The sequence below is a fragment of the Oncorhynchus keta genome, unplaced genomic scaffold, assembly GCF_023373465.1.
Source record: "Oncorhynchus keta strain PuntledgeMale-10-30-2019 unplaced genomic scaffold, Oket_V2 Un_contig_22783_pilon_pilon, whole genome shotgun sequence".
NCBI classification, from domain to species: domain Eukaryota; kingdom Metazoa; phylum Chordata; class Actinopteri; order Salmoniformes; family Salmonidae; genus Oncorhynchus; species Oncorhynchus keta.
In genome coordinates, this window is record NW_026283051.1 from 1 (window position 1) to 27279 (window position 27279).

Below are 27279 nucleotides of genomic sequence, written 5' to 3' on the forward strand. Positions count from 1 at the left end.
TCTCCTTTCTCCTCCTCTCTCCCCTCCCCCTCCCCCCTCCCCTCTCCCCACCTCTCCCCTCCCCTCTCCTCTCCCCACCTCTCTCCTCTCCCCCCTCCCCTCTCCCCACCTCTCCCCTCTCCTCTCCCCCACCTCTCCCCTCTCCTCTCCCCACCTCCTCTCCTCTCCTCCCCTCCCCCCTCTCCCCTCCCCCACCTCTCCCCTCTCCCCACCTCTCTCCCCCTCTCCTCTCTAAAAAGGTCAGGACTGATGGAGATCTCTCTTAAGAGGCAGCCCTGTCTATCTCAGACTACATGGTCAGGACAGACGGAGCAGGCTGAGATCTCTCTCTAAGAGGCAGCCCTGTCTATCTCAGACTACATGGTCAGGACAGATGGCGCAGGCTGGAGATCTCTCTAAGAGGCAGCCCTGTCTATCTCAGACTACATGGTCAGGACTGACGGAGCAGGCTGGAGATCTCTCTCTAAGAGGCAGCCCTGTCTATCTCAGACTACATGGTCAGGTCTGACGGAGCAGGCTGGAGATCTCTCTAAGAGGCAGCCCTGTCTATCTCAGACTACATGGTCAGGACTGACGGAGCAGGCTGGAGATCTCTCTCTAAGAGGCAGCCCTGTCTATCTCAGACTACATGGTCAGGACAGATGGAGCAGGCTGGAGATCTCTCTCTAAGAGGCAGCCCTGTCTATCTCAGACTACATGGTCAGGACAGATGGAGCAGGCTGGAGATCTCTCTCTAAGAGGCAGCCCTGTCTATCTCAGACTACATGGTCAGGACAGATGGAGCAGGCTGGAGATCTCTCTCTAAGAGGCAGCCCTGTCTATCTCAGACTACATGGTCAGGACAGACGGAGCAGGCTGGAGATCTCTCTAAGAGGCAGCCCTGTCTATCTCAGACTACATGGTCAGGACAGATGGAGCAGGCTGGAGATCTCTCTCTAAGAGGCAGCCCTGTCTATCTCAGACTACATGGTCAGGACAGATGGAGCAGGCTGGAGATCTCTCTCTAAGAGGCAGCCCTGTCTATCTCAGACTACATGGTCAGGACAGATGGAGCAGGCTGGAGATCTCTCTCTAAGAGGCAGCCCTGTCTATCTCAGACTACATGGTCAGGACAGATGGAGCAGGCTGGAGATCTCTCTCTAAGAGGCAGCCCTGTCTATCTCAGACTACATGGTCAGGACAGACGGAGCAGGCTGGAGATCTCTCTCTAAGAGGCAGCCCTGTCTATCTCAGACTACATGGTCAGGACAGATGGAGCAGGCTGGAGATCTCTCTCTAAGAGGCAGCCCTGTCTATCTCAGACTACATGGTCAGGACAGACGGAGCAGGCTGGAGATCTCTCTCTAAGAGGCAGCCCTGTCTATCTCAGACTACATGGTCAGGACAGATGGAGCAGGCTGGAGATCTCTCTAAGAGGCAGCCCTGTCTATCTCAGACTACATGGTCAGGACAGATGGAGCAGGCTGGAGATCTCTCTCTAAGAGGCAGCCCTGTCTATCTCAGACTACATGGTCAGGACAGATGGAGCAGGCTGGAGATCTCTCTCTAAGAGGCAGCCCTGTCTATCTCAGACTACATGGTCAGGACAGATGGAGCAGGCTGGATAAATGTTGCTTTTAGTTCGATCTAACAAGCAGCTGTTACTGGGCGCGTCATTGTGGCCTTATGCCCACGACCACTGAAATCATTCCAATAAATACACTGATGATAAGTGCATCTCAGCTTGGTTCTAGTCTCTTTGGTTGCTGAGTCACTGTGCGATGTCATCAGTGGGGGTGTGGTGTCATCGCAGGCTGCGGTGCCGGTTCCCGTGTCCATGTCCAAGCGGAGGGAGGACGAGGTGTCTGTGGGGAGCATGCCATTCGCCAAGCAGCCATCCAATCAGGCCTCGGACTACGCCAGCAGCCCGGTCAAGACCAAGACTGTCACAGGTAGGAACAGTCTCCATCTCTCTGGGTCTCTGTCTCTCTGGGTCTCCATCTCTCTGGGTCTCTGCCTCTCTGGGTCTCTGCCTCTCTGGGTCTCTGCCTCTCTGGGTCTCCTGTCTCTCTGGGTCTCTGTCTCTCTGGGTCTCTGTCTCTCTGGGTCTCTGTCTCTCTGGGTCTCTGTCTCTCTGGGTCTCTGTCTCTCTGGGTCTCCGTCTCTCTGGGTCTCCGTCTCTCTGGGTCTCTGTCTCTCTGGGTCTCCGTCTCTCTGGGTCTCCGTCTCTCTGGGTCTCCGTCTCTGGGTCTATGTCTCTCTGGGTCTCCGTCTCTCTGGGTCTCCGTCTCTCTGGGTCTCCATCTCTCTGGGTCTCCATCTCTCTGGGTCTCCGTCTCTCTGGGTCTATGTCTCTCTGGGTCTCCGTCTCTCTGGGTCTCCGTCTCTCTGGGTCTCCGTCTCTCTGGGTCTCCGTCTCTCTGGGTCTCCGTCTCTCTGGGTCTATGTCTCTCTGGGTCTCCATCTCTCGTCTCTCTCTCTCTCTCTCTCTCTCTCTCTCTCTCTCTCTGGGTCTCTATCTCTCTCTATCTCTCTCTCTCTGGTCTCTATTTCTCTGTCTCTCTCTCTGTCTCTCTCTCTCTCTGGTTCTCTATCTCTCTGTCTCTCTCTCTCTCTCTCTCTGGGTCTCTATTTCTCTGTCTCTCTCTCTGTCTCTCTCTCTCTCTGGTTCTCTATCTCTCTGTCTCTCTCTCTCTCTCTCTCTGGGTCTACATCTCTGGGTCTCGGGGTCTCTGTCTCTCTGGGTCTCTATCTCTCTGTGTATCTGTGTCGCTGTCTCTCTCTGGGTCTATGTGTCTCTGTCTCTCTCTGGGTCTCTGGGTCTCTGTCTCTCTGGGTCTCTGTCTCTCTGGGTCTCTGTCTCTCTGGGTCTCTATCCCTCTGGGTCTATGTGTCTCTGTCTCTCTCTGGGTCTCTGTCTCTCTGGGTCTCTGTCTCTCTGGGTCTCTGTCTCTCTCTGGGTCTCTTTCTCTCTATCTCTCTGGGTCTCCATCTCTCTGGGTCTATGTCTCTCTGGGTCTCCGTCTCTCTGGGTCTCCGTCTCTCTGGGTCTCCGTCTCTCTGGGTCTCCGTCTCTCTGGGTCTCCGTCTCTCTGGGTCTATGTCTCTCTGGGTCTCCATCTCTCTGGGTCTCCATCTCTCTGGGTCTCCGTCTCTCTGGGTCTCCGTCTCTCTGGGTCTCCATCTCTCTGGGTCTCTCTGTCTCTCTCTTTCTCTCTCTCTCTCTCTCTCTCTGGGTCTCTATCTCTCTCTATCTCTCTCTCTCTGGGTCTCTATTTCTCTGTCTCTCTCTCTCTGTCTCTCTCTCTCTCTCTGGTCTCTGTCTCTCTCTCTCTCTCTCTCTGGGTCTCTATCTCTCTCTCTCTCTCTCTCTCTCTCTGGTTCTCTATCTCTCTGTCTCTCGCTGTCTCTCTCTGGGTCTCTGTGTCTCTGGGTCTCCATCTCTCTGGGTCTCCATCTCTGGGTCTTGGGGTCTCTGTCTCTCTGTGTCTCTGTGTATCTGTGTCGCTGTCTCTCTCTGGGTCTATGTGTCTCTGTCTCTCTCTGGGTCTCTGTCTCTCTGGGTCTCTGTCTCTCTGGGTCTCTGTCTCTCTGGGTCTCTATCTCTCTGGGTCTCTATCTCTCTGGGTCTCTGTCTCTCTGGGTCTCTGTCTCTCTCTGGGTCTCTTTCTCTCTATCTCTCTGGGTCTCTATCTCTCTGGGTCTCTATCTCTCTGTGTCTCTGGGTCTCTGTCTCTCTCTGGGTCACTGTCTCTCTATCTCTCTGGGTCTCTATCTCTCTGGGTCTCTGTCTCACTGGGTCTCCTCTAAGGCACAACATCACGGTTCAACAAGGCCTGCAGTATTGAGCTCCTCTAAGGCACAACATCACGGTTCAACAAGGCCTACAGTATTGAGCTCCTCTAAGGCACAACATCACGGTTCAACAAGGCCAACAGTATTGAGCTCCTCTAAGGCACAACATCACGGTTCAACAAGGCCAACAGTATTGAGCACATCACGGTTCAACAAGGCCAACAGATTGCAACAAGCAGCGTTCATTGGAAATAAGCATGTTGTTTATTTTTTTATTAGTTGAGTGCCTTTGGAAATGTCTCCCCACCAGGAGATGCTTTCCTCTCAGTGAAGTCATTTTCTCACTGTAAATAAGACCGTGTGTATTTTGCCCGTTGAGTGTTGTGATAGGAAAATGCTCCTATGACATTTCTAGCACTAAATAATCCATTAGGGCTCTTTCCGAGCTCTTTAACAAGATGCTGAAAGCGCAGCAGTGAAAAGGTCAAGCGGTGTTGTTTTTAAATCTCCACTAATGCCTTCCCCCCCTCCCCCATATCGCACTGCCTTTGTTTATCCTCATCTATTACAGTACATTCCCTCATTAAAATGGAGTCGTTACACCGTCGGGAAACAGTCCGTAAACAGTCGGTAAACAGGCGGTAAACAGGCGGTAAACAGTCAGCCGGGGCTCCCAGTGTATACAAACCGCTCTGGCAGTCTGCAGCGTGTCAGTAGCACCTCCTCAGAGCTCCACCTTGGGTCCTGTTGTCTGTCTGTCAGTCGGTAAACAGTCGGTAAACAGCCGGTAAACAGTTGGTTAACAGTCAGCCGGGGCTCCCAGTGTATACAAACCGCTCTAGCAGTCTGCAGCGTGTCAGTAGCACCTTCTCAGAGCTCCACCTTGGGTCCTGGTGTCTGTCTGCCAGTCGGTAAACAGTCGGTAAACAGCCGGTAAACAGTCGGTTAACAGTCAGCCGGGGCTCCCAGTGTATACAAACCGCTCTAGCAGTCTGCAGCGTGTCAGTAGCACCTTCTCAGAGCTCCACCTTGGGTCCTGGTGTCTGTCTGCCAGTCGGTAAACAGTCGGTAAACAGTCAGTAAACAGCCGGTTAACAGTCGGTTAACAGTCAGCCGGGGCTCCCAGTGTATACAAACCGCTCTAGCAGTCTGCAGCGTGTCAGTAGCACCTTCTCAGAGCTCCACCTTGGGTCCTGGTGTCCGTCTGCCAGTCGGTAAACAGTCGGTAAACAGTCGGTAAACAGTCAGCCGGGCTCCCAGTGTATACAGTGCCATCCCAGAACAGATGTAAAAGTTACAAATCGTTTCCTAGTGTAGAATCAGAATCAGGACGTTCTGGGCTGAAAGCATTTAGTCGGTTGGTTGTTGTTGTGTTACAATACGCCTCCTCTCCTCTTCAGTCAGACCTGCTCTGGTTCAACTCCTCTCCCCTAGTTCAGTCAGACCTGCTCTGGTTCAACTCCTCTCCTCTTCAGTCAGACCTGCTCTGGTTCAACTCCTCTCCCCTTCAGTCAGACCTGCTCTGGTTCAACTCCTCTCCTCTTCAGTCAGACCTGCTCTGGTTCAACTCCTCTCCCCTTCAGTCAGACCTGCTCTGGTTCAACTCCTCTCCCTTCAGTCAGACCTGCTCTGGTTCAACTCCTCTCCCCTTCAGTCAGACCTGCTCTGGTTCAACTCCTCTCCCCTTCAGTCAGACCTGCTCTGGTTCAACTCCTCTCCTCTTCAGTCAGACCTGCTCTGGTTCAACTCCTCTCCCTTCAGTCAGACCTGCTCTGGTTCAACTCCTCTCCCCTTCAGTCAGACCTGCTCTGGTTCAACTCCTCTCCTCTTCAGTCAGACCTGCTCTGGTTCAACTCCTCTCCCCTTCAGTCAGACCTGCTCTGGTTCAACTCCTCTCCTCTTCAGTCAGACCTGCTCTGGTTCAACTCCTCTCCCCTTCAGTCAGACCTGCTCTGGTTCAACTCCTCTCCCCTTCAGTCAGACCTGCTCTGGTTCAACTCCTCTCCTCTTCAGTCAGACCTGCTCTGGTTCAACTCCTCTCCTCTTCAGTCATACCTGCTCTGGTTCAACTCCTCTCCTCTTCAGTCAGACCTGCTCTGGTTCAACTCCTCTCCCTAGTTCAGTCAGACCTGCTCTGGTTCAACTCCTCTCCCCTTCAGTCAGACCTGCCCTGGTTCAACTCCTCTCCCCTTCAGTCAGACCTGCTCTGGTTCAACTCCTCTCCCCTTCAGTCAGACCTGCTCTGGTTCAACTCCTCTCCCCTTCAGTCAGACCTGCTCTGGTTCAACTCCTCTCCCCTAGTTCAGTCAGACCTGCTCTGGTTCAACTCCTCTCCCTAGTTCAGTCAGACTTGCTCTAGTTCAACTCCTCTCCCCTTCAGTCAGACCTGCTCTGGTTCAACTCCTCTCCCCTTCAGTCAGACCTGCTCTGGTTCAACTCCTCTCCCCTAGTTCAGTCAGACCTGCTCTGGTTCAACTCCTCTCCCTAGTTCAGTCAGACCTGCTCTGGTTCAACTCCTCTCCCCTTCAGTCAGACCTGCTCTGGTTCAACTCCTCTCCTCTTCAGTCAGACCTGCTCTGGTTCAACTCCTCTCCCCTTCAGTCAGACCTGCTCTGGTTCAACTCCTCTCCCCTAGTTCAGTCAGACCTGCTCTGGTTCAACTCCTCTCCCCTTCAGTCAGACCTGCTCTGGTTCAACTCCTCTCCCCTTCAGTCAGACCTGCTCTGGTTCAACTCCTCTCCTCTTCAGTCAGACCTGCTCTGGTTCAACTCCTCTCCCTTCAGTCAGACCTGCTCTGGTTCAACTCCTCTCCCCTAGTTCAGTCAGACCTGCTCTGGTTCAACTCCTCTCCTCTAGTTCAGTCAGACCTGCTCTGGTTCAACTCCTCTCCTCTTCAGTCAGACCTGCTCTGGTTCAACTCCTCTCCTCTTCAGTCAGACCTGCTCTGGTTCAACTCCTCTCCCCTAGTTCAGTCAGACCTGCTCTGGTTCAACTCCTCTCCTCTAGTTCAGTCAGACCTGCTCTGGTTCAACTCCTCTCCTCTTCAGTCAGACCTGCTCTGGTTCAACTCCTCTCCTCTTCAGTCAGACCTGCTCTGGTTCAACTCCTCTCCTCTTCAGTCAGACCTGCTCTGGTTCAACTCCGCTCCCCTTCAGTCAGACCTGCTCTGGTTCAACTCCTCTCCCCTTCAGTCAGACCTGCTCTGGTTCAACTCCTCTCCCCTTCAGTCAGACCTGCTCTGGTTCAACTCCTCTCCCCTTCAGTACACTACTATAGACCAGGGCCCTATTCCCTAATAGTGCACTACTATAGACCAGGACCCAATGACACCCTAATCCCTACATAGTGCACTACTGTAGACCAGAGCCCTATTCCCTATATAGTGCACTACTATAGACCAGGACCCTATTCCCTATATAGTGCACTACTATAGACCAGGACCCTATTCCCTATATAGTGCACTACTATAGACCAGGGCCCTATTCCCTATATAGTGCACTACTATAGACCAGGACCCTATTCCTATATAGTGCACTACTATAGACCAGGGCCCTATTCCCTATATAGTGCACTACTATAGACCAGGACCCTATTCCCTATATAGTGCACTACTATAGACCAGGGCCCTATTCCCTATATAGTGCACTACTATAGACCAGGACCCTATTCCCTATATAGTGCACTACTATAGACCAGGGCCCTATTCCCTACATAGTGTACTACTATTGACCAGGACCCTATTCCCTACATAGTGCACTACTTTAGACCAGAGCCCTATTCCCTACATAGTGCACTACTATTGACCAGGACCCAATAGCACTCTATTCCCTATATAGTGCACTACTATAGACCAGGGCCCTATTCCCTACATAGTGCACTACTATTGACCAGGACCCAATAGAACTCTATTCCCTACATAGTGCACTACTATAGACCAGGGCCCTATTCCCTAATAGTGCACTACTATAGACCAGGGCCCTATTCCCTACATAGTGACACAGTTGAGAACACCTTTATTTAACCAGGTAGGCCAGTTGAGAACACCTTTATTTAACCAGGTAGGCTAATTGAGAACACCTTTATTTAACCAGGTAGGCTAATTGAGAACACCTTTATTTAACCAGGTAGGCTAATTGAGAACACCTTTATTTAACTAGGTAGGCCAGTTGAGAACACCTTTATTTAACCAGTTAGGCTAATTGAGAACACCTTTATTTAACCAGGTAGGCTAATTGAGAACACCTTTATTTAACCAGGTAGGCCAGTTGAGAACACCTTTATTTAACCAGTTAGGCTAGTTGAGAACACCTTTATTTAACCAGGTAGGCTAGTTGAGAACACCTTTATTTAACCAGTTAGGCTAGTTGAGAACACCTTTATTTAACCAGTTAGGCTAGTTGAGAACACCTTTATTTAACCAGGTAGACTAGTTGAGAACACCTTTATTTAACCAGGTAGGCCAGTTGAGAACACCTTTATTTAACCAGTTAGGCTAGTTGAGAACACCTTTATTTAACCAGGTAGGCCAGTTGAGAACACCTTTATTTAACCAGTTAGGCCAGTTGAGAACACCTTTATTTAACCAGGTAGGCCAGTTGAGAACACCTTTATTTAACCAGGTAGGCCAGTTGAGAACACCTTTATTTAACCAGGTAGGCCAGTTGAGAACAAGTTCTCATTTGCAACTGCGACCTGGCCAAGATAAAGCAAAGCAGTGCGGCACAAACAACAACACAGAGTTACACATGGAATTAACAATAGAATAAAACAAAATCTATATACAGTGTGTGTAAATGAGGTAGGATAAGAGAGGTAAGGCAATACATAGGCCACGGTGGCAAAATAATTACTAAATAGCAATTAAACACTGGAGTGGTAGATATGCAGAAGATGAGTGTGCAAGTAGAGATGCTGGGGTGCAAAGGAGCAAAATAAATAACAGTACGGGGATGAGGTAGTTGGATGGGCTATGTGTAACGGTTTTCTAGGTGTGAAGGAGAGTCGGACCAAACCGCAGCGTGTAGATTGCGATCCATGTTTAATAAACAACGGAAACACGAATAAACACAAACACTACAAAACAATAAACGTAACGAAAACCGAAACAGCCTATACTTGTCAACTAACACAGCGACAGGAACAAAGACACTAAGGACAATCACCCACCACAAACTCAAAGAATATGGCTGCCTAAATATGGTTCCCAATCAGAGACAACGATAAACACCTGCCTCTGATTGAGAACCACTCCAGACAGCCATAGACTTTGCTAGATAACCCCACTAAGCTACAATACCAATACCAACACCAAAACAAAACACACCACAATACAAAAACCCATGCCACACCCTGGCCTGACCCAAATACATGAAGATAAACACAAAATACTTCGACCAGGGCGTGTCACTATGAACAAGTGCAGGGATCTGTGAGTTGCTCTGACAGCTGGTGCTTAAAGCTAGTGAGGGAGATGTGAGTCTCCAGCTTCAGAGATTTTTGCAGTTTGTTCCAGTCATTGGCAGCAGACAACTGGAAGGAAAGGCGGCCGAAGGAGGAATTGACTTTGGGGGTGACCAGTGAGATATACTTGCTGGAGCGCGTGCTACGGGTGGGTGCTGCTATGGTGACCAGTGAGCTGAGATAAGGTGGGGCTTTACCTAGCAAATACTTATAGATGACCTGGAGCCAGTGGGTTTGGCGGTGAATATGAAGCGAGGGCCAGCCAACGAGAGCGTACAGGTCGCAGTGGTAGGTGGTATTTGGGGCTTTGGTGACAAAACGGATGGCACTGTGATAGACTGCATCCAATTTGCTGAGTAGAGTGTTGGAGGCTATTTTATAAATGACATCTACAAAGTCGAGGAACGGTAAGATGGTCAGTTTTACGAGGGTATGTTTGGCAGCATGAGTGAAGGATGCTTTGTTTGCGAAATAGGAAGCCAATTCTAGATTTAATTTTGGATTGGAGATGTTTAATGTGAGTCTGGAAGGAGAGTTTACAGTCTAACCAGACACCTAAGTATTTGTAGTTGTCCACGTATTCTAAGTCAGAGCCGTCCAGAGTAGCGATGCTGGACAGGCGGGTAGGTGCAGGTAGCGATCGGTTGAAGAGCATGCATTTAGTTTTACTTGTATTTAAGAGCAATTGGAGGCCACGGAAGGAGAGTTGTATGGTATTGAAGCACACCAGAATGGTGTCGTCTGCGTAGAGGTGGATCAGAGACCCACCAGCAGCAAGAGCGACATCATTGATATATACAGAGAAGAGAGTCGGTCCAAGAATTGAACCCTGTGGCATCCCCATAGAGACTGCCAGAGGCCCGGACAACAGGCCCTCCGATTGGACACACTGAACTCTATCAGAGAAGTAGTTGGTGAACCAGGTGAGGCAATCATTTGAGAAACCAAGGCAGTTGAGTCTGCCGATGAGGATGTGGTGATTGACAGAGTCTAAAGCCTTCGCTAGGTCAATGAATAATGTCTCTTATCGATGGTGGTTATGATATCGTTTAGGGCCTTGAGCGTGGCTGAGGTGCACCCATAACCAGCTCTCAAACCAGGTTGCATAGTGGAGAAGGTACGTGATCTGTTTGTTAACTTGGCTTTCGAAGACCTTAGAGAGGCAGGGTAGGATAGATATAGGTCTGTAACAGTTTGGGTCAAGAGTGACCCCCTTTGAAGAGGGGGATGACCGCTGCAGCTTTCCAATCTTTGGGGATCTCAGACGATACGAAAGAGAGGTTGAACAGGCTAGTAATTTGGAGGTTTGGGAGAGTTGCTGTGGGGATACCGACTGAGGGAAGTAGTTTGTTTTTGACTCAATCTCTTTATTGGCTTGGAGAGGGCCTACATTGACACTTTGGCTGTGATTTGTTTATAGCTGATCACATGCTTTCCCAGGGTATTGAATATTCATGTTCTCTCTGATGTTCTGATTGGCTAGGAGATTTGTTCCTTTGTATTCCTGGGAGGTTTTGGTTTCAGTCTTAAGGATCACCTCTGAGAGCTTACTGAATCACTCAATTAGTCTCATAATGGAAAAAATAAAATGACTTTCAAATGTTTTTTTGTGCGTAGTTCAAAGATCCCTTCAAAACAATTGTAATGCTAAGACTGTGTCTGCTTTCAATTGACCATTTGAGTCCATGCCTGGTACTTTATGAGAGAGAGAGAGAGGGAGAGAGAGAGAGAGAGAGAGGGAGAGAGAGATAAAGAGACAAAGAGAGAGCGAGATGTTTTGTTATACACTAACCCCATAACTACAGCTCTGTGGTAATCAGGAGGGACTGAGCTTGAGCCCTGCGAGGTGCCCCGGGAACTCACACAGACCCCATAACTACAGCTCTGTGGTAATCAGGAGGGACTGAGCGTGAGCCCTGCGAGGTGCCCCGGGAACTCACACAGACCCCATAACTACAGCTCTGTGGTAATCAGGAGGGACTGAGCGTGAGCCCTGCGAGGTGCCCCGGGAACTCACACAGACCCCATAACTACAGCTCTGTGGTAATCAGGAGGGACTGAGCGTGAGCCCTGCGAGGTGCCCCGGGAACTCACACAGACCCCATAACTACAGCTCTGTGGTAATCAGGAGGGACTGAGCGTGAGCCCTGCGAGGTGCCCCGGGAACTCACACAGACCCCATAACGACAGCTCTGACACACAGATCTATTTCATTTCCCCCAGTAGTGAGCTGAAGGCTGGGTGATATCATAGGTTAGTGAACCCTCGCTCCTCTTCATCACTGGCCTGAGACTAGTGAGGGAGGACACCTCCTCTTCACCACCGGCTGGCCTGAGACTAGTGAGGGAGGACACCACCTCTTCACCACTGGCCTGAGACTAGTGAGGGAGGACACCTCCTCTTCACCACTGGCCTGAGACTAGTGAGGGAGGACACCTCCTCTTCACCACTGGCCTGAGACTAGTGAGGAGGACACCTCCTCTTTACATTTACATTACATTTAAGTCATTTAGCAGACGCTCTTATCCAGAGCGACTTACAAATTGGTGCATACACCTTATGACATCCAGTGGAACAGCCACTTGCATCTAAATCTTTTTTTTTTTTGGGAGAAGGGGGGTGAGAAGGATTACTTACCCTTACTTACCCTATCCTAGGTATTCCTTGAAGAGGTGGGGTTTCAGGTGTCTCCGGAAGGTGGTGATTGACTCCGCTGTCCTGGCGTCGTGAGGGAGTTTGTTCCACCATTGGGGGCCAGAGCAGCGAACAGTTTTGACTGAGCTGAGCGGGAACTGTACTTCCTCAGTGGTAGGGAGGCGAGCAGGCCAGAGGTGGATGAACGCAGTGCCCTTGTTTGGGTGTAGGGCCTGATCAGAGCCTGGAGGTACTGAGGTGCCGTTCCCCTCACAGCTCCGTAGGCGAGCACCATGGTCTTGTAGCGGATGCGAGCTTCAACTGGAAGCCAGTGGAGAGAGCGGAGGAGCGGGGTGACGTGAGAGAACTTGGGAAGGTTGAACACCAGACGGGCTGCGGCGTTCTGGATGAGTTGTAGGGGTTTAATGGCACAGGCAGGGAGCCCAGCCAACAGCGAGTTGCAGTAATCAAGACGGGAGATGACAAGTGCCTGGATTAGGACCTGCGCCGCTTCCTGTGTGAGGCAGGGTCGTACTCTGCGGATGTTGTAGAGCATGAACCTACAGGAACGGGACACCGCCTTGATGTTAGTTGAGAACGTCAGGGTGTTGTCCAGGATCACGCCAAGGTTCTTAGCGCTCTGGGAGGAGGACACAATGGAGTTGTCAACCGTGATGGCGAGATCATGGAACGGGCAGTCCTTCCCCGGGAGGAAGAGGAGCTTCGTCTTGCTGAGGTTCAGCTTGAGGTGGTGATCCGTCATCCACACTGATATGTCTGCCAGACATGCAGAGATGCGATTCGCCACCTGGTCATCAGAAGGGGGAAAGGAGAAGATTAATTGTGTGTCGTCTGCATAGCAATGATAGGAGAGACCATGTGAGGTTATGACAGAGCCAAGTGACTTGGTGTATAGCGAGAATAAGAGAGGGCCTAGAACAGAGCCCTGGGGACACCAGTGGTGAGAGCGCGTGGTGAGGAGACAGATTCTCGCCACGCCACCTGGTAGGAGCGACCTGTCAGGTAGGACGCAATCCAAGCGTGGGCCGCGCCGGAGATGCCCAACTCGGAGAGGGTGGAGAGGAGGATCTGATGGTTCACAGTATCGAAGGCAGCCGATAGGTCTAGAAGGATGAGAGCAGAGGAGAGAGAGTTAGCTTTAGCAGTGCGGAGCGCCTCCGTGATACAGAGAAGAGCAGTCTCAGTTGAATGACTAGTCTTGAAACCTGACTGATTTGGATCAAGAAGGTCATTCTGAGAGAGATAGCGGTAGAGCTGGCCAAGGACGGCACGCTCAAGAGTTTTGGAGAGAAAAGAGAGAAGGGATACTGGTCTGTAGTTGTTGACATCGGAGGGATCGAGTGTAGGTTTTTTCAGAAGGGGTGCAACTCTCGCTCTCTTGAAGACGGGAGGGACGTAGCCAGCGGTCAGGGATGAGTTGATGAGCGAGGTGAGGTAAGGCAGAAGGTCTCCGGAAATGGTCTGGAGAAGAGAGGAGGGGATAGGGTCAAGCGGGCAGGTTGTTGGGCGGCCGGCCGTCACAAGACGCGAGATTTCATCTGGAGAGAGGGGAGAAAGAGGTCAGCGCATAGGGTAGGGCAGTGTGAGCAGAACCAGCGGTGTCGTTTGACTTAGCAAACGAGGATCGGATGTCGTCGACCTTCTTTTCAAAATGGTTGACGAAGTCATCTGCAGAGAGGGAGGAGGGGGGAGGATTCAGGAGGGAGGAGAAGGTGGCAAAGAGCTTCCTAGGGTTAGAGGCAGATGCTTGGAATTTAGAATGGTAGAAAGTGGCTTTAGCAGCAGAGACAGAGGAGGAAAATGTAGAGAGGAGGGAGTGAAAGGATGCCAGGTCCGCAGGGAGGCGAAGTTTTCCTCCATTTCCGCTCGGCTGCCCGGAGCCCTGTTCTGTGAGCTCGCAATGAGTCGTCGAGCCACGGAGCGGGAGGGGAGGACCGAGCCGGCCTGGAGGATAGGGGACATAGAGAGTCAAAGGATGCAGTAAGGGAGGAGAGGAGGGTTGAGGAGGCAGAATCAGGAGATAGGTTGGAGAAAGTTTGAGCAGAGGGAAGAGATGATAGGATGGAAGAGGAGAGAGTAGCGGGGAGAGAGAGCGAAGGTTGGGACGGCGCGATACCATCCGAGTAGGGGCAGTGTGGGAAGTGTTGGATGAGAGCGAGAGGGAAAAGGATACAAGGTAGTGGTCGGAGACTTGGAGGGGAGTTGCAATGAGGTTAGTGGAAGAACAGCATCTAGTAAAGATGAGGTCAAGCGTATTGCCTGCCTTGTGAGTAGGGGGAAGGTGAGAGGGTGAGGTCAAAAGAGGAGAGGAGTGGAAAGAAGGAGGCAGAGAGGAATGAGTCAAAGGTAGACGTGGGGAGGTTAAAGTCGCCCAGAACTGTGAGAGGTGAGCCGTCCTCAGGTTAAGGAGCTTATCAAGGCATCAAGCTCATTGATGAACTCTCCGAGGGAACCTGGAGGGCGATAAATGATAAGGATGTTAAGCTTGAAAGGGCTGGTAACTGTGACAGCATGGAATTCAAAGGAGGCGATAGGCAGATGGGTAAGGGGAGAAAGAGAGAAAGACCACTTGGGAGAGATGAGGATCCCGGTGCCACCACCCCGCTGACCAGAAGCTCTCGGGGTGTGCGAGAACACGTGGGCGGACGAGGAGAGAGCAGTAGGAGTAGCAGTGTTATCTGTGGTGATCCATGTTTCCGTCAGTGCCAAGAAGTCAAGGGACTGGAGGGAGGCATAGGCTGAGATGAACTCTGCCTTGTTGGCCGCAGATTGGCAGTTCCAGAGGCTACCGGAGACCTGGAACTCCACGTGGGTCGTACGCGCTGGGACCACCAGATTAGGGTGGTCGCGGCCACGCGGTGTGGAGCGTTTGTATGGTCTGTGCAGAGAGGAGAGAACAGGGATAGACAGACACATAGTTGACAGGCTACAGAAAAGGCTACGCTAATGCAAGGAGATTGGAATGACAAGTGGACTACACGTCTCGAATGTTCAGAAAGTTAAGCTTACGTAGCAAGAATCTTATTGACTAAAATGATTAAAATGATACAGTACTGCTAAAGTAGGCTAGCTGGCAGTGGCTGCGTTGTTGACACTACACTAATCAAGTCGTTCCGTTGAGTGTAATAGTTTCTACAGTGCTGCTAATCGGGGCTAGCTGGCTAGCTAGCAGTGTTGTTTACGTTACGTTGCGTTAAAAGAACGACAATAGCTGGCTAGCTAACCTAGGAAATCGCTCTAGACTACACAATTATCTTTGAAACAAAGAGGGCTATGTAGCTAGCTACGATCAAACAAATCAAACCGTTGTACTGTAATGAAATGAAATGAAAATGTGATACTACCTGACCGGTGATTGAATTCGAAACAGTAGACGTTGGCTAGCTGATAGCTGTTAGCTGTTGGCTAGCTAGCAGAGTCTCCTACGTTAAGGACGACAAATAGCTGGCTAGCGAACCTCAGTGAATTAAGATAATCACTCCAAGGCTACACACACTAAACTACACAATTATCTTGGAAACAAAGACAGCTATGTAGCTAGCTAACACTAGACTAATCAAGTCGTTCAGTTGAGTGAATAGCACTACAGTGATGCTAATCTGTGTGCGTTAGCTAGCGTTTGCTAGCTCCTGGGCGAATAGCAGTGAAGGCTACGTTAGGGCGACGAAATACGATAATTATGCAATTATCTCTGATACAAGGACGGCTATGTAGCTAGCTAAGAAGAATTGCTAAGATTAGACAAATCAACCGTTGTACTATAATGAAATGTAATGAAAAAGTTATACAACCTGCAGAGCGAAGTGCGAATGCGACCGCTCGCTCCGCTCGCTCCAACCTCTTCACCACTGGCCTGAGACTAGTGAGGAGGACCTCCTCTTCACCACTGGCCGGCCTGAGACTAGTGAGGAGGACCTCCTCTTCACCACTGGCCGGCCTGAGACTAGTGAGGAGGACCTCCTCTTCACCACTGGCCTGAGACTAGTGAGGGAGGACACCTCCTCTTCACCACTGGCTGGCCTGAGACTAGTGAGGGAGGACACCTCCTCTTCACCACTGGCCTGAGACTAGTGAGGGAGGACACCTCCTCTTCACCACTGGCTGGCCTGAGACTAGTGAGGGAGGACACCTCCTCTTCACCACTGGCCTGAGACTAGTGAGGGAGGACACCTCCTCTTCACCACTGGCCTGAGACTAGTGAGGGAGGACACCTCCTCTTCACCACTGGCCTGAGACTAGTGAGGGAGGACACCTCCTCTTCACCACTGGCCTGAGACTAGTGAGGGAGGACACCTCCTCTTCACCACTGGCCTGAGACTAGTGAGGAGGACACCTCCTCTTCACCACTGGCCGGCCTGAGACTAGTGAGGAGGACACCTCCTCTTCACACTGGCTGGCCTGAGACTAGTGAGGGAGGACACCTCCTCTTCACCACTGGCCTGAGACTAGTGAGGGAGGACACCTCCTCTTCACCACTGGCTGGCCTGAGACTAGTGAGGGAGGACACCTCCTCTTCACCACTGGCTGGCCTGAGACTAGTGAGGGAGGACACCTCCTCTTCACCACTGGCTGGCCTGAGACTAGTGAGGGAGGACACCTCCGAACTTCGGCTTGCCTCCGACTGGGGCTTGTGACTGAAGGTGTCCACATACTTCCCAGCCATGTTGGACTTCGGTGAGGGTTTTAACGATTGTTCGGGCACACTATATTTTTTTTCCGGAGGCAAGCCGACGTTCGTATCTAAAGTCTACGCCCCTTCGTCTGTGATTGGTCAACAGTAGGGATTCTTCAATAAAGTCTACGCCCCTTTCGTCTGTGATTGGTCAACAGTAGGGATTCTTCAATAAAGTCTACGCCCCTTTCGTCTGTGATTGGTCAACAGTTGGGATTCTTCAATAAAGTATACGCCCATTTCGTCTGTGATTGGTCAACAGTAGGGATTCTTCAATAAAGTCGACGCCCCTTTCGTCTGTGATTGGTCAACAGTTGGGATTCTTCAATAAAATCTACGCCCCTTTCGTCTGTGATTGGTCAACAGTAGGGATTCTTCAATAAAGTCTTTGTTGTCATTCAACAAGAGGCGACTCGTTTTCATGCACATTTATACGGAAAGATATTACACCAAACATCTTAGTTCGAAGTAAAATTTTGCGACAAAATATCTCTTTCTTCAAAAACATAACTCAATGAATGTCATTCATTTTTTATCTTATCTTATATGTTGAGGAAGTGAATACTGGCTACGGCATCTCAAAATGGACACAGTACAATTGCTGCTTTTTTCTTGTTTTTTTTAAGCAAATGTATTTTAAGGAAGTATGGGAGCAGACTCATTGGGCTAGGGGAATCACCCACCTGGTGTCCCAGGTCTAAATCAGGCCCTGATTAGAGGGGAATCACCCACCTGGTGTCCCAGGTCTAAATCAGGCCCTGCTTAGAGGGGAATCACCCACCTGGTGTCCCAGGTCTAAATCAGGCCCTGATTAGAGGGGAATCACCCACCTGGTGTCCCAGGTCTAAATCAGGCCCTGCTTATAGAGGGGAATCACCCACCTGGTGTCCCAGGTCTAAATCAGGCCCTGATTAGAGGGGAATCACCCACCTGGTGTCCCAGGTCTAAAATCAGGCCCTGCTTATAGAGGGGAATCACCCACCTGGTGTCCCAGGTCTAAATCAGTCCCTGATTACAGGGAATCACCCACCTGGTGTCCCAGGTCTAAATCAGTCCCTGATTAGAGGGGAATCACCCACCTGCTGTCCCAGGTCTAAATCAGTTCCTGATTAGAGGGGAATCACCCACCTGCTGTCCCAGGTCTAAATCAGTCCCTGATTAGAGGGGAATCACCCACCTGGTGTCCCAGGTCTAAACCAGTCCCTGATTAGAGGGGAATCACCCACCTGATTAGAGGACAACGATGTCAAACAGGTTCAGATTAGAATGTGGGGATTATAGACCACTTCATGGTGACCCAGGTCTAAATCAGGCCCTGCTTATTAGGGGAATCACCCACCTGGTGTCCCAGGTCTAAATCAGGCCCTGATTAGAGGGGAATCACCCATGGTGTCCCCTGGTGATTAGAGGGGAATCCCAGGTCTAAAAGTCCAGGTCTCAGGCCCTGATTAGAGGGGAATCACCCACCTGGTGTCCCAGGTCTAAATCAGTCCCTGATTAGAGGGGAATCACCCACCTGATTAGAGGACAACGATGTCAAACAGGTTCAGATTAGAATGTGGGGATTATAGACCACTTCATGGTGTCCCAGGTCTAAACCAGTCCCTGATTAGAGGGGAATCACCCACCTGATTAGAGGACAACGATGTCAAACAGGTTCAGATTAGAATGTGGGGATTATAGACCACTTCATGGTGACCCAGGTCTGAATCAGGCCCTGATTAGAGGACAACGATGTAAAACAGGTTCAGATTAGAATGTGGGGATTATAGACCACTTCATGGTGACCCAGGTCTAAATCAGGCCCTGATTAGAGGACAACGATGTCAAACAGGTTCAGATTAGAATGTGGGGATTATAGACCACTTCATGGTGACCCAGGTCTAAATCAGGCCCTGATTAGAGGACAACGATGTAAAACAGGTTCAGATTAGAATGTGGGGATTATAGACCACTTCATGGTGACCCAGGTCTAAATCAGGCCCTGATTAGAGGACAACGATGTCAAACAGGTTCAGATTAGAATGTGGGGATTATAGACCACTTCATGGTGACCCAGGTCTAAATCAGGCCCTGATTAGAGGACAACGATGTAAAACAGGTTCAGATTAGAATGTGGGGATTATAGACCACTTCATGGTGACCCAGGTCAGCTCAGTTTCTGAGCTGACCTGGTTCGGTTCTGTTCGTCATCCCAGAAGTATCCCATGTTTGGACTTCTGTCAGCCTGCTATTTCTCTTCACAACAACTGATTGGACTGATGACTTTGAAAACAACTTGTTTTGCCCTCTGGGACCATGTGGCCACGTCCCCCCCCCGCCTCAATTACCACACTAATTGGATCCCATAAAGCTAGCCACTAAAACCAGCTCTTAAGTGTTTTCTTTATTGTCCTAATGAAAGCAATGTTGGCATCAGAAATCTGCTGGGGATTGCAGGTCGTCCAGAGCTTCTCATTGTTACACGTCCCAAAGAACGCATCCTAATTCCCTACATTTAGTGCACCATTGTTTTTGTTGTTGTTGACAGCTCTGCTTAGTGCACTAAGGAATATAAGGAGTGTGATTTGGGACGCATCCACAGAGTCTCTTCTCCCAGTAATGACATCAGCAGCTTCCTAAATTAGCTGCTGGCGTTGTGGAGGATATGCAGGAAACAGAACCGACTGCACATTGTCGCTACGAAGTGTACTCTCTGATGTGACGCCGTTAGGAAGGTCAACTGGGAGGGAATATGAGCTTTGTTCCTGTTCCTGTTTGTCGTTGAACTGATGGGATTAAGAGGTAATGTGTTTCCTGTGAACCGTGGCCCAGAGTAGGAATATGGAGACACTGTCAGGATGCTTTCTGGGAAGACACGGTCTCGTCGCGGTCTCGGGTTGGGACTCCAGCACTGCTGTTTCCTGTATCACCAGAACCCACTGTATCAGACTAGAGGGGGGGAGACGTTACATCACACTCATGATGCGCTGTGAGATGAGACAGGGAGAAGCAGGAGACTGGGGAGACTCCTGTCCCGCTCAGAGAGAGACAGAGAGAAACAGACAGAGGGGGAGACTGCTGTCCCGCTAAGAGAGAGACAGAGAGAAACAGACAGAGGGGAGACTGCTGTCCCGCTCAGAGAGAGACAGAGAGAAACAGACAGGGGGGGGAGACTGCTGTAAAACAGAGAGACAGAGAGAAACAGACAGAGGGAGACTCCTGTCCCGCTCAGAGAGAGACAGAGAGAAACAGACAGAGGGGAGACTGCTGTCCCGCTCAGAGAGAGACAGAGAGAAACAGACAGAGGGGAGACTCCTGTCCCGCTCAGAGAGAGACAGAGAGAAACAGACAGAGGGGAGACTGCTGTCCCACTCAGAGAGAGACAGAGAGAAACAGACAGAGGGGAGACTCCTGTCCCGCTCAGAGAGAGACAGAGAGAAACAGACAGAGGGGAGACTGCTGTCCCACTCAGAGAGAGACAGAGAGAAACAGACAGAGGGGAGACTGCTGTCCTGCTCAGAGAGAGACAGAGAGAATCAGACAGAGGGGAGACTGCTGTCCTGCTCAGAGAGAGACAGAGAGAAACAGACAGAGGGGAGACTGCTGTCCTGCTCAGAGAGAGACAGAGAGAAACAGACAGAGGGGAGACTCCTGTCCTGCTCAGAGAGAGACATAGAGAATCAGACAGAGGGGGAGACTGCTGTCCCGCTCAGAGAGAGACAGAGAGAAACAGACAGAGGGGAGACTGCTGTCCTGCTCAGAGAGAGACAGAGAGAAACAGACAGAGGGGAGACTCCTGTCCTGCTCAGAGAGAGACAGAGAGAAACAGACAGAGGGGAGACTGCTGTCCTGCTCAGAGAGAGACAGAGAGAAACAGACAGAGGGGAGACTGCTGTCCCACTCAGAGAGAGACAGAGAGAAACAGACAGAGGGGAGACTGCTGTCCTGCTCAGAGAGAGACAGAGAGAAACAGACAGAGGGGAGACTGCTGTCCCACTCAGAGAGAGACAGAGAGAAACAGACAGAGGGGAGACTGCTGTCCTGCTCAGAGAGAGACAGAGAGAAACAGACAGAGGGGAGACTCCTGTCCTGCTCAGAGAGAGACAGAGAGAAACAGACAGAGGGGAGACTGCTGTCCTGCTCAGAGAGAGACAGAGATAAGCGGGAGACTCCTGTCCCACTCAGAGAGAGACAGAGAGAATCAGACAGAGGGGAGACTGCTGTCCTGCTCAGAGAGAGACAGAGATAAGCAGGAGACTGGGGAGACTGCTGTCCCACTCAGAGAGAGACAGAGATAATCAGACAGAGGGGAGACTGCTGTCCTGCTCAGAGAGAGACAGAGAGAATCAGACAGAGGGGAGACTCCTGTCCTGCTCAGAGAGAGACAGAGATAATCAGACAGAGGGAGACTCCTGTCCTGCTAGAGAGAGAGACAGAGCGAATCAGACAGAGGGGAGACTGCTGTCCTGCTCAGAGAGAGACAGAGATAATCAGACAGAGGGGAGACTGCTGTCCTGCTCAGAGAGAGACAGAGAGAATCAGACAGAGGGGAGACTCCTGTCCCACTCAGAGAGAGACAGAGAGAATCAGACAGAGGGGAGACTCCTGACCCGGCTCCAGTATCATGATGGAAGTCTGTTATTAGCTGAGAGAGGTAACTCCTGTCCTGTTATTGGCTGAGAGGGTAACTCCTGACCTGTTATTGGCTGAGAGGGTAACTCCTGACCTTATTGGCTGAGAGGGTAACTCCTGACCTGTTATTGGCTGAGAGAGGAGACTCCTGACCTGTTATTGGCTGAGAGAGGTAACTCCTGACCTGTTATTGGCTGAGAGAGGAGACTCCTGACCTGTTATTGGCTGAGAGAGGTAACTCCTGACCTGTTATTGGCTGAGAGAGGTAACTCCTGACCTGTTATTGGCTGAGAGAGGTAACTCCTGACCTGTTATTGGCTGAGAGGTAACTCCTGACCTGTTATTGGCTGAGAGAGGTAACTCCTGACATGTTATTGGCTGAGATAGGTAACTCCTGACCTGTTATTGGCTGAGAGAGGTAACTCCTGACCTGTTATTGGCTGAGAGGGTAACTCCTGACCTGTTATTGGCTGAGAGAGGTAACTCCTGACCTGTTATTGGCTGAAAGAGGTAACTCCTGACCTGTTATTGGCTGAGAGAGGTAACTCCTGACCTGTTATTGGCTGAGAGAGGTAACTCCTGACCTGTGATTGGCTGAGAGAGGTAACTCCTGACCTGTTATTGGCTGAGAGAGGTAACTCCTGACATGTTATTGGCTGAGAGAGGTAACTCCTGACATGTTATTGGCTGAGATAGGTAACTCCTGACCTGTTATTGGCTGAGAGAGGTAACTCCTGACCTGTTATTGGCTGAGAGGGTAACTCCTGACCTGTTATTGGCTGAGAGAGGTAACTCCTGACCTGTTATTGGCTGAGAGAGGTAACTCCTGACCTGTTATTGGCTGAGAGAGAGGTAACTCCTGACCTGTTATTGGCTGAGAGGGTAACTCCTGACCTGTTATTGGCTGAGAGAGGTAACTCCTGACCTGTTATTGGCTGAGAGGTAACTCCTGACCTGTTATTGGCTGAGATAGGTAACTATAATAATGAGATATAGGTAGACAGGAGAGGGTTATGGGTAGACAGGAGAGGGTTATGGGTAGACAGGAGAGGGTTATGGGTAGACAGGAGAGGGTTATGGGTAGACGGGAGAGGGTTATGGGTAAGACAGGAGAGGGTTATGGGTAGACAGGAGAGGGTTATGGGTAGACAGGGAGAGGGTTATGGGTAGACAGGAGAGGGTTATGGGTAGACAGGAGAGGGTTAGAGGTAGACAGGGAGAGGGTTATGGGTAGACAGGAGAGGGTTATGGGTAGACAGGAGAGGGTTATGGGTAGACAGGAGAGGGTTATGGGTAGACAGGAGAGGGTTATGGGTAGACAGGAGAGGGTTATGGGTAGACAGGAGAGGGTTATGGGTAGACAGGAGAGGGTTATGGGTAGACAGGAGAGGGTTATGGGTAGACAGGAGAGGGTTATATGTAGACAGGAGAGGGTTATGGGTAGACAGGAGAGGGTTATGGGTAGACAGGGGAGGGTTATGGGTAGACAGGAGAGGGTTATGGGTAGTCAGGAGAGGGTTATGGGTAGACAGGAGAGGGTTAGGGGTAGACAGAGAGGGTTATGGGTAGACAGGAGAGGGTTACAGGGTAGACAGGAGAGGGTTACGGGTAGACAGGAGAGGGTTACGGGTAGACAGGAGAGGGTTACAGGGGGTAGACTGGAGAGGGTTACGGGTAGACTGGAGAGGGTTACGGGTAGACAGGAGAGGGTTACAGGGGAGACAGGAGAGGGTTATGGGTAGTCAGGAGAGGGTTATGGGTAGTCAGGAGAGGGTTATGGGTAGACAGGAGAGGGTTAGGGGGGTAGACAGGTAAGGGTTATGGGTAGACAGGAGATTATGGGTAGACAGGAGAGGGTTACAGGGTAGACAGGAGAGGGTTACGGGTAGACAGGAGAGGGTTATGGGTAGACAGGAGAGGTCTGTAGTCTGAGGGGAGAGAGAGAGGGTTATGGGTAGACAGAGAGAGGTCTGGAGAGGTCTGTAGTCTGAGGGGAGAGAGAGAGGGTTATGGGTAGACAGGAGAGGTCTGGAGAGGTCTATAGTCTGAGGGGAGAGAGAGAGGGTTATGGGTAGACAGGAGAGGTCTGGAGAGGTCTATAGTCTGAGGGGGAGAGAGAGAGGGTTATGGGTAGACAGGAGAGGTCTGGAGAGGTCTGTAGTCTGAGGGGAGAGAGAGAGGGTTATGGGTAGACAGGAGAGGTCTGGAGAGGTCTGTAGTCTGAGGGGAGAGAGAGAGGGTTATGGGTAGACAGGAGAGGTCTGGAGAGGTCTGTAGTCTGAGGGGAGAGAGAGAGGGTTATGGGTAGACAGGAGAGGTCTGAGAGGTCTGTAGTCTGAGGGGAGAGAGAGAGGGTTATGGGTAGATGAGGGTATTTCCGTCCTGAAGAACCTTGATGAGCCCCATGTCCAGGCCAGTCAGCTGTTCAGCCAGTCATTGTAATGTTATCCAGGGTATGTTAGGTAGTGAAGCCAGGGGAGAGATATGTAGATGTTGTCTGGGGTGTTAAGGTGTAGGATGGGGGAGAGTTCATCAGGCCCTCGTACACTTCCTGTGTCTTTAATACCAGACTTCCTGCTTCTCCAGACAGAGAACGCTGTGATCTCAAGGCTGCAGGCTCTTCTGGTGTCTCAGGGTTGATGAGGCGGCATGGCCTCTCTCTCTGTGTGTTGAGGGAGATAAATAGAGATAGATAGAGAGAGATATGGAGAGGGAGATATATATAGGGAAATATATATAGGAAGAGATAGATAGGGAGAGATAGATAGGGAGAGATAGATAGGGAGAGATAGATAGGGAGAGATGGAGAGGGAGAGATAGACAGGGAGAGATAGAGGGGGAGAGATGGAGAGGGAGAGGGAGAGAGGGAAATAGAGAGATGGAGAGATATAAATGGAGAGGCAAGATATAGATGGAGAGGGATAGATAGAGAGGAGATACACAGGGGGATAGATATAGAGGAGATAAACAGGGGAGAGATAGAGAGGAGATAAACAGGGGAGAGATAGAGAGGAGATAAACCAGGGAGAGATAGAGAGGAGATAAACAGGGGAGAGATAGAGAGGAGATAAACAGGGGAGAGATAGAGAGGATATAAACAGAGGGAGAGATAGAGAGGAGATAAACAGGGGAGAGATAGAGAGGAGATAAACAGGGGATAGATAGAGAGGAGATAAACAGGGGAGAGATAGAGAGGAGATAAACAGGGGAGAGATAGAGAGGAGATAAACAGGGGGAGAGAGAGAGGAGATAAACAGGGGAGAGAGAGAGGAGATAAACAGGGGAGAGATAGAGAGGATATAAACAGGGGAGAGATAGAGAGGAGATAAACAGGGGGAGAGAGAGAGGAGATAAACATGGGGAGAGATAGAGAGGAGATAAACAGGGGAGAGATAGAGAGGAGATAAACAGAGGGGAGAGAGATAGAGAGGAGATAAACAGAGGGAGGGAGATAGAGAGGAGATACACAGGGGGATAGATAGAGAGGAGATAAACAGGGGGAGAGATAGAGAGGAGATAAACAGGGGGAGAGATAGAGAGGAGATAAACAGGGAGAGATAGAGAGGAGATAAACATCCCTCCATCCTCCATCCCTCCATCCTCCAGCCCCCCACCCTCCATCCCCTCCAGCCCCCCACCCTCCATCCTCCAGCCCCCCACCCTCCATCCCTCCATCCCTCCAGCCCCCACCCTCCATCCTCCATCCCTCCAGCCCCCCCCTCCAGCCCCCCACCCCTCCATCCCCTCCATCCCTCCAGCCCCCACCCCTCCATCCCCTCCATCCCCCACCCCTCCAGCCCCCCACCCCTCCATCCCCTCCAGCCCCCCACCCCTCCATCCCCTCCAGCCCCCCACCCTCCATCCCCTCCACCCTCCATCCCTCCAGAGATAACCCCTCCACCCTCCATCCCCTCCACCCCTCCATCCCTCCATCCCCTCCATCCCTCCATCCCCCACCCCTCCAGCCCCCCACAGGGGACGTCTCCAGAGATAAACCCTCCACCCCTCCATCCCCTAAACCCCTCCAGCCCTCCACCCCTCCATCCCCTCCATCCCTCCACCCTCCACCCCTCCAGCCCCCACCCCTCCATCCCCTCCAGCCCCCCACCCTCCACCCCTCCATCCCTCCACCCCTCCATCCCTCCGCCCCTCCAGCCCCCACCCCTCCACCCCTCCAGGAGATAAACCCTCCATCCCTCCAGCCCTAAACAGGGAGAGATCCCCTCCACCCTAAACCCCTCCAGCCCCACAGAGGAGATCCCCTCCAGCCCCCCACCCCTCCACCCCTCCATCCCCTCCATCCCTCCATCCCCCCCACCCCTCCAGCCCCCCCCCATCCACGTCTCCAGCCCTCCACCCCTCCATCCCCTCCACCCCTCCACCCCTCCAGCCCCCACCCCTCCATCCACTCCACCCTCCATCCCCTCCATCCCCCACCCCTCCACCCCTCCATCCCCTCCACCCGTCCAGCCCCTCCAGCCCCCACCCCTCCATCCCCTCCACCCCTCCACCCTCCACCCCTCCATCCCCTCCACCCTCCAGCCCCCACCCCTCCACCCCCTCCATCCCTCCACCCCTCCATCCCCTCCACCCTCCACCCTCCATCCCCTCCAGCTCCCCACCCTCCATCCCTCCATCCCTCCATGCCAGTAAGTCTGTTCTACCCTGCTCTGTCTTTGTGGCATGCTTCAACAGCACCTAACCTCCAGTCCCTCCACCCCCCCACCCCTCCACCCTCCACCCCCTCCACCCTCCATCCCCTCCACCCCTCCACCCCTCCATCCCCTCCACCCCTCATCCCTCCACCCCTCCACCCCTCCATCCCCTCCAGCCCCCCACCCCTCCATCCCTCCATCCCTCCACCCTCCACCCCTCCATCCCCTCCATCCCCTCCAGCCCTCCACCCCTCCATCCCCTCCATCCCTCCATGCCAGTAAGTCTGTTCTACCCTGCTCTGTCTTTGTGGCATGCTTCAACAGCACTCTAACAAATGAAGTCGGATAAATATTTAAATAAACATCCCTCCATCCCCTCCAGCCCTCCATCCCCTCCATCCCCTCCATCCCTCCATGCCAGTAAGTCTGTTCTACCCTGCTCTGTCTTTGTGGCATGCTTCAACAGCACTCTAACAAATGAAGTCGGATAAATATTTAAATAAACATCCCTCCACCCCTCCATCCCTCCACCCTCCACCCCTCCATCCCCTCCACCCCTCCACCCCCTCCAGCCCTCCACCCCTCCATCCCCTCCATCCCTCCATGCCAGTAAGTCTGTTCTACCCTGCTCTGTCTTTGTGGCATGCTTCAACAGCACTCTAACAAATGAAGTCGGATAAATATTTAAATAAACAGCCCCCCACCCCCCATCCCTCCATCCCTCCACCCCTCCATCCCTCCATCCCCTCCATCCCTCCACCCCTCCAGGCCTCCATCCCTCCACCCCTCCACCCCTCCACCCCTCCAGCCCTCCACCCCCCTCCACCCCTCCACCCCCCCCTCCATCCCTCCACCCCTCCACCCCTCCATCCCCTCCATCCCTCCATGCCAGTAAGTCTGTTCTACCCTGCTCTGTCTTTGTGGCATGCTTCAACAGCACTCTAACACCCCTCCATCCCCTCCAGCCCCCCCCCCCACCCCTCCACCCTCCATCCCTCCACCCCCTCCATCCCCCCACCTCCCCCTCCACCCCTCCAGCCCCCCCACCCTCCACCCCCCACCCCTCCATCCCTCCACCCTCCAGCCCCTCCATCCCCTCCATCCTCCATGCCAGTAAGTCTGTTCTACCCTGCTCTGTCTTTGTGGCATGCTTCAACAGCACTCTAACACCCCTCCATCCCCCCACCCCTCCATCCCCTCCAGCCCCCACCCTCCATCCCCTCCAGCCCCCCACCCCTCCATCCCTCCATGCCAGTAAGTCTGTTCTACCCTGCTCTGTCTTTGTGGCATGCTTCAACAGCACTCTAACACCCCTCCATCCCCTCCATCCCCTCCAGCCCCCCACCCCTCCACCCCCCTCCATCCCTCCATGCCAGTAAGTCTGTTCTACCCTGCTCTGTCTTTGTGGCATGCTTCAACAGCACTCTAACAAATGAAGTCGGAGAGATA

General features: G+C 51.9%; 1 long non-coding RNA gene across 2 annotated transcripts; it reads right to left on the bottom strand.

Annotated features, from left to right (window-relative positions):
* Positions 1-11629: 11629 nt before the first annotated feature.
* LOC127921622 (uncharacterized) lies at positions 11630-16358 on the bottom strand. 2 transcript variants are annotated; one of them, XR_008109148.1, is made up of 5 exons: positions 16311-16358; positions 16142-16182; positions 16019-16077; positions 15847-15887; positions 11630-11688 (listed from the first exon to the last, which is right to left on the bottom strand). It is a non-coding gene; the product is annotated as an uncharacterized LOC127921622 (long non-coding RNA). The 2 variants fall into 2 exon arrangements; XR_008109149.1 differs by lacking the exon at positions 15847-15887 and adding an exon at positions 15933-15973.
* Between the last annotated feature and the right edge of the window lie 10921 nt (positions 16359-27279).